The following is a 15,321-nucleotide window of genomic DNA, read 5'->3' on the forward strand; positions in this document are numbered from 1 at the left end:
TTTCTGAGTTAGCCTTGTCAAAGGCGCTGAAATCAAAGCAAACTTTTCCACAAATCTTCTGTAATAGCCTGCTAACCCCAGGAAACTACGTACCTCTGTGGGCGTCGTGGGTCTGGGCCAATTTTTCACGGCCTCAATCTTCTGTGTATCCACCCGGACACCATCAACTGCAATAATATGCCCCAGAAATGCCACTGAAGCCAGGCAGAATTCACATTTAGAAAATTTTGCATATAATTTCTAACGCCGAAGTACCCCCAATACCGCTCTCAGATGATCTGCGTGCTCTGCCTCGGACTGAGAATAAACCAGAATATCATCGATAAATACAATTACGAACATATCCAAGAATGGCCTGAATACCCGGTTCATTAAATGCATGAATACCGCAGGAGCATTAGTCAACCCAAAAGACATAACTCTGAATTCATAATGCCCATATCTGGTCCGGAATGCTGTCTTAGGAATATCGGCCTCCCGTACCCGTACCTGATGATAGCCAGACCGAAGATCTATCTTCGAAAAATACTTGGCGCCCTGCAACTGATCAAACAAATCGTCAATTCTGGGGAGGGGGTATTTATTCTTTATGGTTACCTTATTCAGCTGTCGATAATCAATACACATACGCAACGACCCGTCTTTCTTACGCACAAATAATACCGGGGCTCCCCAAGGCGAAGTACTGGGTCTAATGAAGCCTTTTTCTAACAGATCCTTCAACTGCTCTTTCAGTTCTTTCAATTCTGCCGGTGCCATTCTGTACGGGGGAATAGATATCGGCTGAGTATCTGGAAGCAAATCAATAGTAAAATCTATCTCCCGCTCTGGAGGAAGGCCTGGAAGCTCTTCTGGGAACACATCTGGAAATTCATTAACCACGGGAACTGACTGAAGAGTCGGCGTTTCGGCTGTCAAGTCTTGTACCCGAACCAGATGATAAAAATAACCCTTTCTGATCATTTTCTTCGCCTTAAGGTATGAAATAAACTTACCTTTCGGCGATGCTGTATTACCGGCCCATTCTATAACTGGCTCCCCGGGAACCTGGAAACGAACTACCTTATTTTGGCAGTCAACATTAGCATAACAGGAGGCTAGCCAGTCCATCCCCATAATAACATCGAACTCGACCATATCTAATTCCACCAGATCTGCCTTAGTGTCACGTCCACATACAATTACAGAACAGTCTTTATACACCTGTTTCGCTACAATAAAGTCCCCAATCGGTGTGGCTATCTCAAACGGCTCTATAGGTTCAGACGTTATACCAATTTTACTAGCAACCAGAGGCGAAATATATGACAAAGTCGAACCTGGATCAATCAATGCATACACAGACCGAGAGAAAACCAATAATGTACCTGTGACGACATTAGGCGATGCCTCCTGATCCTGGCGGCTGGACAGAGCATAAATGTGGTTCGAAGGACCGCTAGTACCAGAAGCTCCACCACAGCCTCTGCCGCGACCCGCTGGTGCTGAAGTACCCGGCCCCGTAGGGCGCATAACCACTGATAAATATGAAGACCCGGCGGCTGATCCGGTAGGCTGCACTGCACCACCTGAACTACCCTTATACGGGCAATCTCTCATAGAATGGCCCTGACGGCCACAAGAAAAACATGCACCGGTGGCTCTGTAGCACTCCCCAGGATGGTATCTGCCACAGTAAGAACACTGAGGTCTGGGTGGCCGCGTCTGACCAGAACCCCTATCTGTCCGCGAACCTGAAGCCCTGGAGCTCTGACCTGCTCCTGAATAACCTGGGCTATCAAATCTGCGACCTGTAGGCTGTGGAGGTGCACTCTGTGCCGGCTGGGATAGATGTCTGCTAGGCTGCTGCGGCTGCTGAGGCTGCTGAGGCTGCCTGCCTCGAAAATCTCGAGAATACCCAGATGATCTGGCCCTCTTGGGCTGTCTCCGATCCTGGATCCTAGCAGGCTGACGCTCCCTATGCCGGTCCTCCATGCCCTGGGCGTGGGCCTGAATCCGGGCAATATCCATGCCGGGCTGAGCAGCCAATACCAAACAACTGTCGACAAAATAACGGTCCAGCCCCATAATATACCTGTGCATCCTGTCAGCCATAGTAGCTACCACAGCAGGTGCGTATCGGGCCAATGAGTCAAACTCCATACTGTACTCTCGAACACTGCGACCCCTCTGTCTCAGCAATAAGAATCTGTCAGCCTTGGCCCGCCGTAACTCCGGAGGCAGAAAATGACTAAGAAAAGCCTGAGAAAAATCATCCCAAACTGCTGGGGGAGTGCCGTCACCTCTGGATAACTCCCATGACTCGTACCAATTTGCCGCTACATCATACAACCGGTACGAAGCCAATGTAACTGACTCCGTCGCTGAAGCATTAATAAAATGTGAGGTGCGCCGCATCTTCATGATAAACTCCTCAGGATCCTCCTCGGGCTTTGTCCCGAAGAACTCTGGAGGGCCACAAGTCAAGAACTCACGAGCTCTCGAACTGTCACGCCTATATGCTCGGTCACCTCCCAATCCGTGCCCCTGAACCTGTCCCGCCACAAGTCTGGTCAATAGCTGGACTGCCTCTCTCATAGTCTGATCCTCAGTCCCTGGCCGTGGAGCAGGAGGCTCAGGTACTGGAATCTCGGGGGCTGGCGGTGGAGCCGCCCCTCGACCTGCAGCTGCTGCTGCTCCAATATCCTCTACGTGTGGCGGTGAGGAAGAGCCCTCTGCTGGTGGAAAAACATCAGGAGCAATATGAGCATGGGCCCTGGTAACCCTCTGGGCCCGACTAGTCTCTCCCACAGCTGCTGCCTTGGCCTTTTGGGCCGCTGTCGCCTTTTTTGGAGGCATAACTGCAAATGTAACAATTCGTTAGGGAGGAATCATCCTGATAACACAGCTCTATCGCACGATCTAAGACAGAAAGAAGGGTAGTATCCTAAATGCCCCGTAGTCTCCTGTTTAAAGGTGTGGTGCACAACACACCGATAAACAAGACTCTACTAGATACGGTCTGTAGACATTCCAAGGACGAACCGCTCTGATACCACTTTTGTCACGACCCAACCCCGTAGGCCGTGACTAGTGCCCGATCTGGGCACTCAAACACATTCTAGTATATGGCAGAAGCCGACAAGGCTTTATTCTAAATTTAGATAATTTCCAGAAAAATTTCGGCAGAGTTTCCTTTGTTTTACGGACTATCCCAAATACCCTGCACGCAGAAAATACCAACAAAGGCCATACAGGGCCAACAGAGCAACATTTAAATATATGCGGACCGGCCGCCGCGGCGAATGGGATCGCCCAAAAACAACACATACACATATCTGTACAGAAAGATCCCAACCCACAAACATGTCCACAGACCTCTAACAGACCGACAGAATCATATGACGGGACAGGGCCCCGCCGTACCCACGAACGAGAATATACATATGCAGAGGTGACAGACTATACCAAAAGATGGCTCTGAATAAAAGAGCGCTCCAAAGATAGCAGAAGGAGATTCTAAGCGGACGGATCAGCAAACCTGTCGTGGGTACCTGCGCGGCATGAAAACGCAGCCCCCGAGGAAAGGGGGTCAGTACGAAATATGTACTGAATATGCAAAGCCTGAATTACAGAAACAAGATCATAACCGGTACAGAACGTACAGAAAGTAAGCAGAAAATCCAAAGTGTCAAACACATATTTTCAAAACATGCAGAGTGTGTACAGAAACATATGTCATATCAAATCCGGCCCCTGCCAAGGGACTCGGCAGACAGAACGTGGCCACCCTCCCGACGCTGGTGCCACAACACAGAAGAATCAGAATAGGGGCATAACCCCGTAACATAATATGTCCTATCAGATGGCCATAGTAAATCATATCAGAACAAACGTACATGGCACAGCATACTCCACAAACCCATGTACGCGTATACCTGCCCTCTCACATTGAGGCACAGCGAACAATGCATGGGATTACGCTTGACAACATATCCTGGCCCGGGCTCAGTGTGGGAATCATTGGGGGCATCCACGATTGGAGTAGTGAGAGACTAATGCAAGTAAAATATCATAAATGTTTTCAAGGACTCAATGAGGCATATCAAGGGCAAACAAATCCAATGAAGTCGGACGGAATCATAATAAAAGCATTTCGGACATCATAATAAATTACAGAAGTATAACCTTCCTGAAGTCGTTCCGAGTGTCAAAATAATTTATCAGACTTAATAGAATATTTAAAACCATTTTCGTTAGGTAATTAAAAGGGTAGTCGAAACGTTTCTTTCAAAAATCGTTCGAAAAGGAGACTTTAGTACATTAAGGGCAAAACCGGGAATAGCGGGCCCACCTCGGAACAAGCAAGGCGGTGGGCTCAAATTACGCCCTTTAAGCTTATGGGGTCACCTATAAAGGTTCTACGGACATTCTATAGCTTTTCAAGGAGTTTAGAGAAAGTCTACATAATTTCAGGAAAAGCATATCAAAATGGTTCAATTCTACTGAAGGAAAAACTGAGATTTTCTCTTGCGGATTCCGATGGCCAAGAAGGTCTTTTGAGGCCCGAATCCGATCCTAAAACACTTAGATATGCCAAAAGAAGGATCGGGGTAGCTTTACATACCTTTCAAGCTCCTTACGCCTTTCCAAACTCACTTCCCGTTTCGTCAAAAATCTGCAAATGGTCAAGTTTACCAATTGTAAGTTATAGAGGCTACAAATTCAATTCAACTCATATTTGTCTACCAAAATTTCGGCAGCACTTCCCCTATACATATAGCACCCCCGAGAATTCAACTCGGCTCACAATCATCAACAACAACCCAAACAACAACATCAACATCAACATCAAACACTAGAAACACAATATGGCAACACTAGTTCTACTTGCCGACATAATGCCATTATCTTCATTTCAACTTCAATTTCCAAACCAATTTCAATGATTTCACATTCATTATCAAACTAGATCATCACAACATAGTTTAGAAGCGTTTCATATCGTTTCCTTAAATTATACACACGATATACATAATATACGAACTTTCCGCCGAAGTCATAACTCATTCAAAACTTCTAATCTTTGGCATACATATTCATGACATGTTTTCATCTTCCAAATTCATCAATAATCATCATGACTTGCAACCTAACAACTTCATTTTCGCAATGTCGTAAGATCGTACTAAAACGACATAAGCTTCTACATTCCATTTCAATACTAACTTATATCATTCTATCTTCATTTACATTGTAAACATCACAATAACACACTAACATACTAAACAACTTAATTCATTACCATTCCAAGTCCACATATCCTACGGCCATATGCTCCATTCATCAACTTCAACCAAATTCATTTCACTTCCAATTCCCATATGCATTTCATCACAACCATAACTAGAATATAACATGAATTCAACACATTATAGCTATACAATTCATACATACACACGGCTACACATCATATTCCAAACCCACTTTACAAACTTCCATTTTTCCATACAATCAACACATTTCTATAGGCTACAACACAAACAAGACTTTATAACACAAGAATAAGGAATAAATTCTCATCTTTTCCTCAAGTCTTCTTCACTTGAACTTGTGTTCACTTTGATGAAATAAGGTCTCCTTTCTCCAAACCAACTACACCAAGTTGAAAAGGGCACTCACTTTAGTAGGAATCCAACAAGAACAAAATTTTAGAAGAAAGATTTTTGGAGTTGATTTTTCTATGGCCAAACCCGAATGGTCTCTTCTCTTTTACTCTTGTTTTGCTTTGCTCTTTCTCAAGTCTTCTAAGAGATAAGGATGATATATAATATAGTCCCTTAGTTAGTTTATCACATGGGAAATTAATAAAACATGGGCTTGGGCCACTAAGTTGGCCGGCCACCCCTCATCATTGGGCCTAATTTTTCTTTCAATTATTTGGGCCCAATGGATTATAATTCCCATTTTGTAATTTCTGAAACTAATTTTCGAAATCCCAAATTTTCCCTTAGCATTCCTCGACACTTCCATATTAATATTCTTTCATAACAACTCAAGGGTTACATAAATTCAATTATGACCTTATTTCATACAAGCCCAAATTATTTCCAATTTTCCAAAGGTGTGAAAACACAGGATATAACATAAAGCTTATTCGAGAACGATTATTGGCTGCTCAGAGTCGACAGAAAGCTTATGCAGATAGACGACGTCGACCGTTAGAGTTCCAGATTGGCGACTGGGTATTCCTGAAGGTGTCGCCCATGAAGGGTGTCATGAGATTCGGTAGAAAGGGTAAGTTGAGCCCCCGGTACATTGGGCCGTATCAGATCGTTCGAAAGATAGGCGAGGTCGCCTACGAGCTAGACTTACCATCCGACTTGGAGGCCGTACACCCGGTGTTTCATGTGTCTATGTTGCGGAAATGTATTGGTGATCCTTCCAGGATATTCCCAGTTGATGACATTCAGGTGACGGAGCAGTTATCTTATGACGAGCAGCCTGTATCTATTCTGGATCGGCAGGTGCGGAGACTACGCACTAAAGAAGTTCCCTCCGTCAAAGTCCTGTGGCGCAACAATAATCGGGAGGAGATGACTTGGGAGGCGGAGGACGAGATGAAAAGGAAATACCCTCACTTGTTCCCGACGTCCACAGGTAATCTAAACCTTTCAGTTTGTTATGTTGGTTGATAAAAATAATTTTGTATGCCACTAATAATAAAGAACTCCCCCGCCTTGGTCATAAGACTTTATAAGGTTAATTTAACATTCGGGGACGAATGTTCTTAAGGGGGGGAGAATGTTATGTCCCGTGTTTTTGCATAATTGGAAATCTTGAAATAATTAAGACTTGTATGTTATAAGGCAATATTTTGATTTTACTTAATCTGTTGATGTCATTTATGGAAGTGTTGGTGCAAAGACGTCGGGGAAGTCCAAGGGCAAAATTTGGAATTTCGGAAATTAGTTTCGGGAATTACAAAACGAGAGTTTTAACGAATTGGGCTCAATAAATATTTATGAAATTTGGGCCCAAAAATATAGGGGTGGCCGGCCAAGAGGCCATGGCCCAACCCACTTATGGATCATGTGAGGATCATGTGCTTAACTTAAGGGAGCAACAATATATAGTCATACAAATCCATTAGAATGTTCAAGAAAAACATTAAAACAAAAAAACAAAAAAGGAGAACAACCACCAAACACCTCTCGGCCGAACTCTCTCCAAGAGAAAAAAATAAATTTCCAAGCTTTGATTCTAACCTTAAAAATCTTGTTCTTCTCATAATTGTAGTATATTCAAGACGCTCTTCGACGTGATATAATTGGTTTGGCACAAGAGCGACGTTTGCGGCGGATTGAAACTTGAAGGAAAAGGTGAGAATTCTTCCTCTTTTGTGTTATGGAACAAGTATGAATATTATGAGGATTGGAAATAGACGAGAATTACGTAGTTTTGGTATGTATGTGTGAAACCGTGTGTGTGTGTGTGATGAAGTTGGCCGTGAGCCATGACATAGTTAAGGGAAGGTGAATTTGATTTTGTTTAGTTTGTTAGTTGCGTCGTTGTGGCATTTATGACGAAAATGAATGTTTAACGAGTTGAATTGGCATTGAAGTTGCTTGTATGTCGATATGGGAAATTATGTAATTTTCATATAATTATAGAAGTAAGGCTTTAAATGTGGATTATGGTTGTTGTTAATGAATTTGGAATGAAACAAGGCGAGTTAGTATGTTCGACGTTGTTGTTGACGTTTCGGATGGAATATGGAAAGTGACGAATCATTCGAACTTGTGTATATTGCTCGGAATATTATTGGGATGTGTTTGAATAACCTTGAATGAGTAAATGAATACAATAATGTGGACATTAGTTTGGTATTGTGAAGTTTGAATGAAAGTTGTCGATTTATGTAGGAAGAAAGAATATTGACATTAGACTTATTTTGTTGCGACTTATGATGTTTGTGATATTGTGGGCTGTTGTGTTGATGTATATTGAGCCGAGCTAAGTCTCGGGGGTGTTAGATATATAGGGGAAGTGCTGCCGAAATTTCGGTAGACAAAAATCAAGTTAATGGAAATCTTAAGTCTAAGAATCTCTAATTGGTAACTTTGACCATTTGCAGATTCTGGACGAAACGGGATTTCATTTTAAGGAAAGCATAAGACGTCCATAAGGTATGTAAAGCTTCCCACTTCTTCGTTTGGCATGTTTTAGTATGTTAGGTGAATATTGGAACCTCCGGAGCATTTCTGCTCCTCGAAACCCGATCTACAAAACGACTACTATTCATTCAATTCAATTGAAGCCTAAAGGCTCTATTTTGGCTAGAATGCAACCAAATGTTCGAAACCTATCGAAATGTGATCGGGTCACTTTGAAATCATTATGTATGATCTTTAGCCTCTAAATGTTCGTAAATTATGTTCGTCACCTCAATTTGACTCGAGGTGGGCCCGCTAACCCCGAGACGCCCTATTTGTCCTATCGGGCTCTCTTTTTGGATGAACTTCGATATGAGATCTTCGACTTTGAGACTTCCCTCTATGAATTATGTTTTTACTATTACGATATGTTAAGTTTTGTTTTGAGCCATACGTACCACTTTGGAAACATTTTGTGAAATAAACCTTCGTATCAGCTAAGTATTCGGTTATTTTGGGTTATGAAATGACTTATGAAATCATTATGTTTTGAAAGGCTATTTTGAAATATGATTTGCATTTGTTTGCTCACGACTCCGCTCGTGCCTTATTTTGACTTCGTTCACCGGTTCCCGGGCCGGTTATGATTCGTGCGCCCTATGATAATTCGGCCGCATGCTGTGTTACGGTTCCCGAGGCCTCGCCATAGGGCCGGGTTCCGTTTGGAGTTATGCTGTGATATGGCTAGTGATGCGATACGCTCACTTATGTTTGTGTTCGGGGATGTACGGAGATTCGAAACCTTCTGGTGTTATGCTGTGTGTGGCGCCAGCGTCGGAGTGGCGACCACGTTCTTGAGCGTTTGCATGATTTCGTTTGCATTATATATATGTATATGATTTGATACGGATTTTGACATACTGATTGGTACTTCCCTTTGATATCCGGTTTGCTTTCAGTTTCGGCTCATATTTCTGTACTCCGTGCTTTACATACTCAGTACATATTTCGTACTGACCCCCTTTCTTCGGGGGCTGCATTTCATGCCCGCAGGTACAGATATTGGTGATCCTCCACTGTAGGCTTCACTCTCTGCTATTTCGGAGTACTCCTTCTTGACTCGGAGTCCACTTTTGGTACAGACTTCTTTTGCTATGTATATATTCTGTACATTTGACTATTTGGGTACGGCGGGGCCCTGTCTCGCCATATGTCTTTGTTTTTAATTCGTAGAGGCCTGTAGTCATATATGTGGGGCGAGGGTCCTATGTATGTTGGTTTGATTTTGTTTTCTGGTCTTACAGCGGTCAGTTTGTTATGATGGCCCTAAATGGCCCTTATGCTTATATTTGCACTTATGACCGGCGATGTCTATTCCGCCGCTCCGTTGGATTCGATATGACATTTTAATTTGTGCGACCGCTTAAGACATATTTTGATATAACCTATGTTGATATGACTTTTATGAAATTCTGAAATACGTTCGGATTTGGTAAATGAATATGTGATTTGGTCTGGGTACCCAGGTAGGGTGCCAGTCGCGGCCCACGGGGCTGGGTCGTGACAAGTAGATCTCAAATCGTAATTCAGATACATATCCATATACATACTTATATACATAACGTGTCCCGACCCTTTAGTGAGGAACTCGGTGAATAAGGTCAGGCATATCAGTATCACATACCATATGTACATATAACGTGTCCCGACCCTTTATTAAGGGACTCGGTGGATAGAATCATGTATAGCAAAATCATATACCATATATACATAACGTGTCCCGGCCCTCTATTGCGGGTCTCGGTGGATAAGTCATCACATGCCATCCTGGCCGCCATCCCCGTATCATCATATCATCACATATATATATATATATATACACATATAACGTGTCCCGACCCACAAGTAAGAGGGACTCGGTGAATAATGCAGAGAAGTGCGCACGATAACATATCCTGGCCCGGGCTCAGTGAAATCCAAACTGAGACTTGCACGAACAGAATAATGCGAAACCATGTACACATAAATCAAGACCCGAGATACAACATACTTATATACAGACACACTTATCAACATCTGAAGGTTCAGAAACAAGTTTCGGGTCAATCGGAATTAGTATATGAAAGTTACGAGCGTTTGAAGTACAGAACGCTCTACATTCGTTTCAGAAGCCATTCTTGAAAAATCAGGGTTGTATTCAGGTTAAGTACCTTTTGGACATAGTTATGAATCAAACCAAATAGAACTCTTGGAATCATACGTACGTATCAAAGTATGTCAAAGACTCGGTAGAACAATCGACGTGCTAGCATTTAATAACCCAAACTTTAGTCATATCAATGTACCGGCATCATATATCATATACGTATATAACAGATTCATACATGCATACTCATAGGATATCATACAGCGTGTTGCTGCAGAACGTGCAGCCCGATCCATAGATATAGCGTATTAGTGCCGAAATTGTATACAAAAGTTAAAGACATTAGTACTTACAAAATTATCTTAAGGTCATAAATTCTTACACTTAGCTTGTTACTCAATCATGCAAAAATCTTAAACATACTACTTATATGCGTATCAATAGGTCAATAGGGGTCGTAGACAAACTCGGAACTTATTAAGTAGAGCCTTTGAAGTACGGGGCCTGCTAACAACATTTCGTAAGCCGTATTTGGACATTCAAGTAACAACCTATTAAGTAGCTTTCCAATACCATTATGAAATCAACCGAATAGAGACTTTAGAGCCATATGTACGTATCAAAGTATACCATGGGACTCAATGGAATAGTCAAACAATCATTCTCTAGTAATCGGAACAATAGACAAAGTTTTCCTTGACTATCACTCAAAAATAAGTCAATCAGATCAATATGGAAAGATCTCGGGGATCGCGGGCCCACCTCGGGTCAAGTTGAGGTGGCGTTCCTAAATTACGAACATTAGACTTTATAGAGTCATCTATGGAAGTTTTAGGACAATTCGGTTCCATTTGTGAAGGTTATGGGTGTTTAAGCAATTGTTTCAACAAAGCATGAAAACTTAATTCAATTCTATTGAATGAAAAAGCGTCAAATTCAACCTCGGATTTCTAGGAATAGAATCATCCCCGAAGCTCGTATCCAAAACTATTATGTCTAAGACATGCCAAAAGAAGGAAAAGTGGAGCCTTACATACCTTTTCCGCTTCTTAGGCCTCTCCAAATTCAAGTTCCAAATTCTCAAAAATCTACAATTTGTCACATTTACCAAACATCAATTAGAAGCCTTTAGAAGTTAAATCATAAATCAACACTTGTCTACAAAAATTCGGGCAGCACCTCCCCTATAAATTTGACATCCCCGAGAATTAACTCAGCCAAAATATCAACAACAGCACCCACAATAATACCAATAACATCAACAACGACTACAAAACACATTCTAACATAAATAGTCTTCCTTTCTACATAATGTCACAACTTCTACTCCAACTTCACACTTTCAAACCAATATCAACGTTTTCATATTCACTTACTAATTTAAGACCATTCACATACCATTCGAGAGCGTTTCATATTATTCCACAAATATACAAAAGTTCCACCAAAACCATAATTCACCCAAAACTTCCAATCTTCAACATAAACATTCACAACACATTTTTCTCTTCCAATTTCACTTTCAACAATCACAATTTGCATCTTACAACTTCATTTCCTCAATTACATAGTTTATAATAAAATCACATACTTTCCGACAACAACTCAACAACAAATTTTTCATGCTAACTTGAACTAGAATTTCTTCCATTTGCATTAAAAGGCCATTACAACACAATTGACATAATAAATAAAATTTGTTCATTCTTCCCCACCAACAACACTACACGGCTACAACACACATACACACACGGCTCACACACCACACACAACATCTCTATATTTTTCATTAAATTCTACTCACTATAACAACATAAATTTTCCATAGAAAGGAATACAATTTTTTACCTTTTTCCTCCAATTTCTTGACTTGCCACCAAGGTACTTTCTTGCCACCAAAATTATATCACGTTGAAGAGGGTCTCGAGCTTAGTAGTAATTCAAGAAGAGGTGAATTTTTGAACCAAAGAGTTGAGCTCCAAGAATTGTTTTTCTCTATATGGCCGAATGGCCCTTATGCTCTCACTCTCTCTTTTGTTTTTATTTTCTTGAAACTTCTAATGAAAGTGATAAGTGCCCCCTTTATTTATTTATCATATGGAATGAATTAATTATGGGCTTGGGCTAAGGCCATATGGCCGGCCACCCCTATTTTTTTGGGCTTCATTTTCTCTCTCTTTTTTTTTTTTGACCCAATTGATTGGCTAATATTTTGTAATTCATGAAATAAATTTCCGAAATTCCAATTTTGTCCTTAGCCTCCCACCATATTTTCGCATCAATATTTTTCCATGACAACTTATATATTAAATAAGATCAAAATATGGCCTTGTCATTAACTAGTCACAATTATTTCAAATTTTTCCGAATGTGCAAGATTGCGGGATATAACATGAAATACTTGGATGGTAGAAGTATATACTAAAATGGTCAATGGAGGGTAAAGTGAGGAATGTGGGTAATGTGAATGACTAATGGCTATTTTTATTATATTAATGAAGGTAGAAACTTGAGCATCGAAAGAGTACGCGCAAGTGTAGAATAGTTCGACGAGGAGGTATGTAAGGCTAACCCTTCTTTCATAAGGCATGGTTCCTTGGCCAAACTCTTAAATCGTCTATATGAGTATGTTGTATTCGAGTGATTGACACTCCTAGTTCATAAGCTCACGATCCTCGATACGTGCTACGAATGTACTACGCACCCCATTTGACGAGTAAGCATAAGATAGAGATGTAGCGAAAACGATGATATTAGTGATGACGATGATAATAATAATGATGCTAAAGGTGCCTACGGGCTATTATATTCACATGTGCCTATGAAGGGCTATAATGACACCCCGAGCTTATAACGCCGGGTAGGATATATGTATATGAATATGTATAAAGTATGTATACGATTACGAAACGCGCGCACACATCTGCAGATGGTACGGATAACCCTGAAGCCTTGGTAGGGCCAGGTATGAGTAACCTTGAGCCTTGGTTGGCCAAGTATGTACGAAACACCGATCCTATGAGGTCGGGTATGCTATGTAAATGTTATGTATATGAAAGGACTATGTATATAATATGAATATGAATGTGATAAGACTATGTATAAGAATACGAATAAGGACATGTATACGAATATAAGCACAAGTATGGTACGAGTAATATTATGGAATACGGATGATGACGTAGGTGTACTAATATGTATGAAAAATGGAAAGTCCTACGAAAGGCAGGTAAGTACTATGACGATGATATTATTGTCTCCCCTTCTGTGCTATTTCATATGTGGTTCATTATGCTTGTATATCGATGTTGATCATGCTTTACATACTCAGTACATTCTTCGTACTGACGTCCTTTTGTTTGTGGACGCTGCGTCATGCCCGCAGGTGCTCAGGGAGACGGACTTGACCCATAGCTGCCTATTCAGAGATTTCATAGAGAGCTCCATTTTCTCCGGAGCCACATCTTTTGGGTACTTATTCTTTTGTGTATATAATTATGGGCATAGCGGGGTCCTGTCCCGCTCATGTGATATGTTATACTCTTCCTAGAGGCTCGTAGTCATGTGTATATGGTTAGACATGTCCGGCCTTGTCGGCCAATGTTTTGTATATCATTTTGTCGGCCACATCGGCCCATGTACATTGATGTGGCATAGATGCCTATGGTGATATAAATGTACTGTTGTCCAATTGGGACTAGTTGACGCATGAATGGAAATGTATGTATAATTTTGTGGCTCACCTAGATGTAAGTATAAGAGTAAGCTAAGAGGGTGCTCGGGGGGGGGGGGGGGGGGGCTAGCACCGGGTGCTCGTCGCGGCCCCGAGTCGGGTCGTGACATGTTCATATGAATTTCGACTCCTTTACGGAAATAAAATTATTAAATAGGTATAACGCAAATTTGGTTGGTTGAGAAATTTAGAAAACAGTGTGCGGGCTGTTTTATGGCATATGTCGGTATCGGTATTGGAAATGATGTTAATACTATTGGTATTGTTGTTGATGTTGTTGGTTGCTGAATTGTAATATTGGGCTAGGCATATAAACAGGGGAGATGCTGCCCGATTTTCGGTAGAACATAGAATAGTTTGATTTGAAATTTGGAACGAGTGTGCAATAAAGAGTCTAACGTTAGTGTGAATCCTTTTAAATGTAGACTTACGAGCTTGGATGAATAAGCATAGCTAATAAGAGGCAAAACAGGTATGTAAGACTTACCCTTTCTTTCTTTTGGCATGATATTTGTGAAACAAACAGACAAAGTATATGTATGATTTCGAAGAATCTCCTATTCTTAGAGCCACTACGAAGGCTAATGTTCTTGACTTCCGAAGAACTATTTTGCTATGTCTTGATACAAGTGTGTGGTTCCAAAAGTTTTATGTTGATTTGATCCATAGCGATATTCGAAAGGTACTTGATATGATTATTGCTTTGATTTTCCAAAAATAGCTTCTGAAACGTTCATAGAAGGTTCTGTACTAAAACGTCCATAACTTTTTCATACTAACTCGGATTGACTTGAAACGTGTTTATGACTCTCAAGTGTCGATTTGTGTACGTACCCATCGAGTCTTAAAAATTTGTTCTATGTGCATATGTATATGAAGCGACGCCTTATGAGATTTATGATCTTATTCTATGTTCTCTTAACACTGTTATTTGTTGTTAGTCTCATCTTATAATAATTGCTCCTTCAAGGTGAGACAAAGCCATGATGATTATTCCATAATATATTCGGAGGTTACCGACCTTACGTCACTCCGATAGAGACGTAACATTCTTTGGGCTCTCCTGCATGCTGCTTACATGATATATGTATATGATATATGTATATGATACATGAACATGATATATGTATAAGTATATGGGGTAAGGGAAAGGTGAGGCGCTATAGACGCATAGCCACCTGATCAGTTGGTATAATATGATCCGCAGCAATATAATATATAAATGGATCGGGCTGCACGTTCCGCAGCAATATAATATATATATATATATATGGATTAGGCTGCACGTTCCGCAGCACTAAGCATGC

The sequence above is a fragment of the Lycium barbarum genome, chromosome 2, assembly GCF_019175385.1.
Source record: "Lycium barbarum isolate Lr01 chromosome 2, ASM1917538v2, whole genome shotgun sequence".
Taxonomy (NCBI): domain Eukaryota; kingdom Viridiplantae; phylum Streptophyta; class Magnoliopsida; order Solanales; family Solanaceae; genus Lycium; species Lycium barbarum.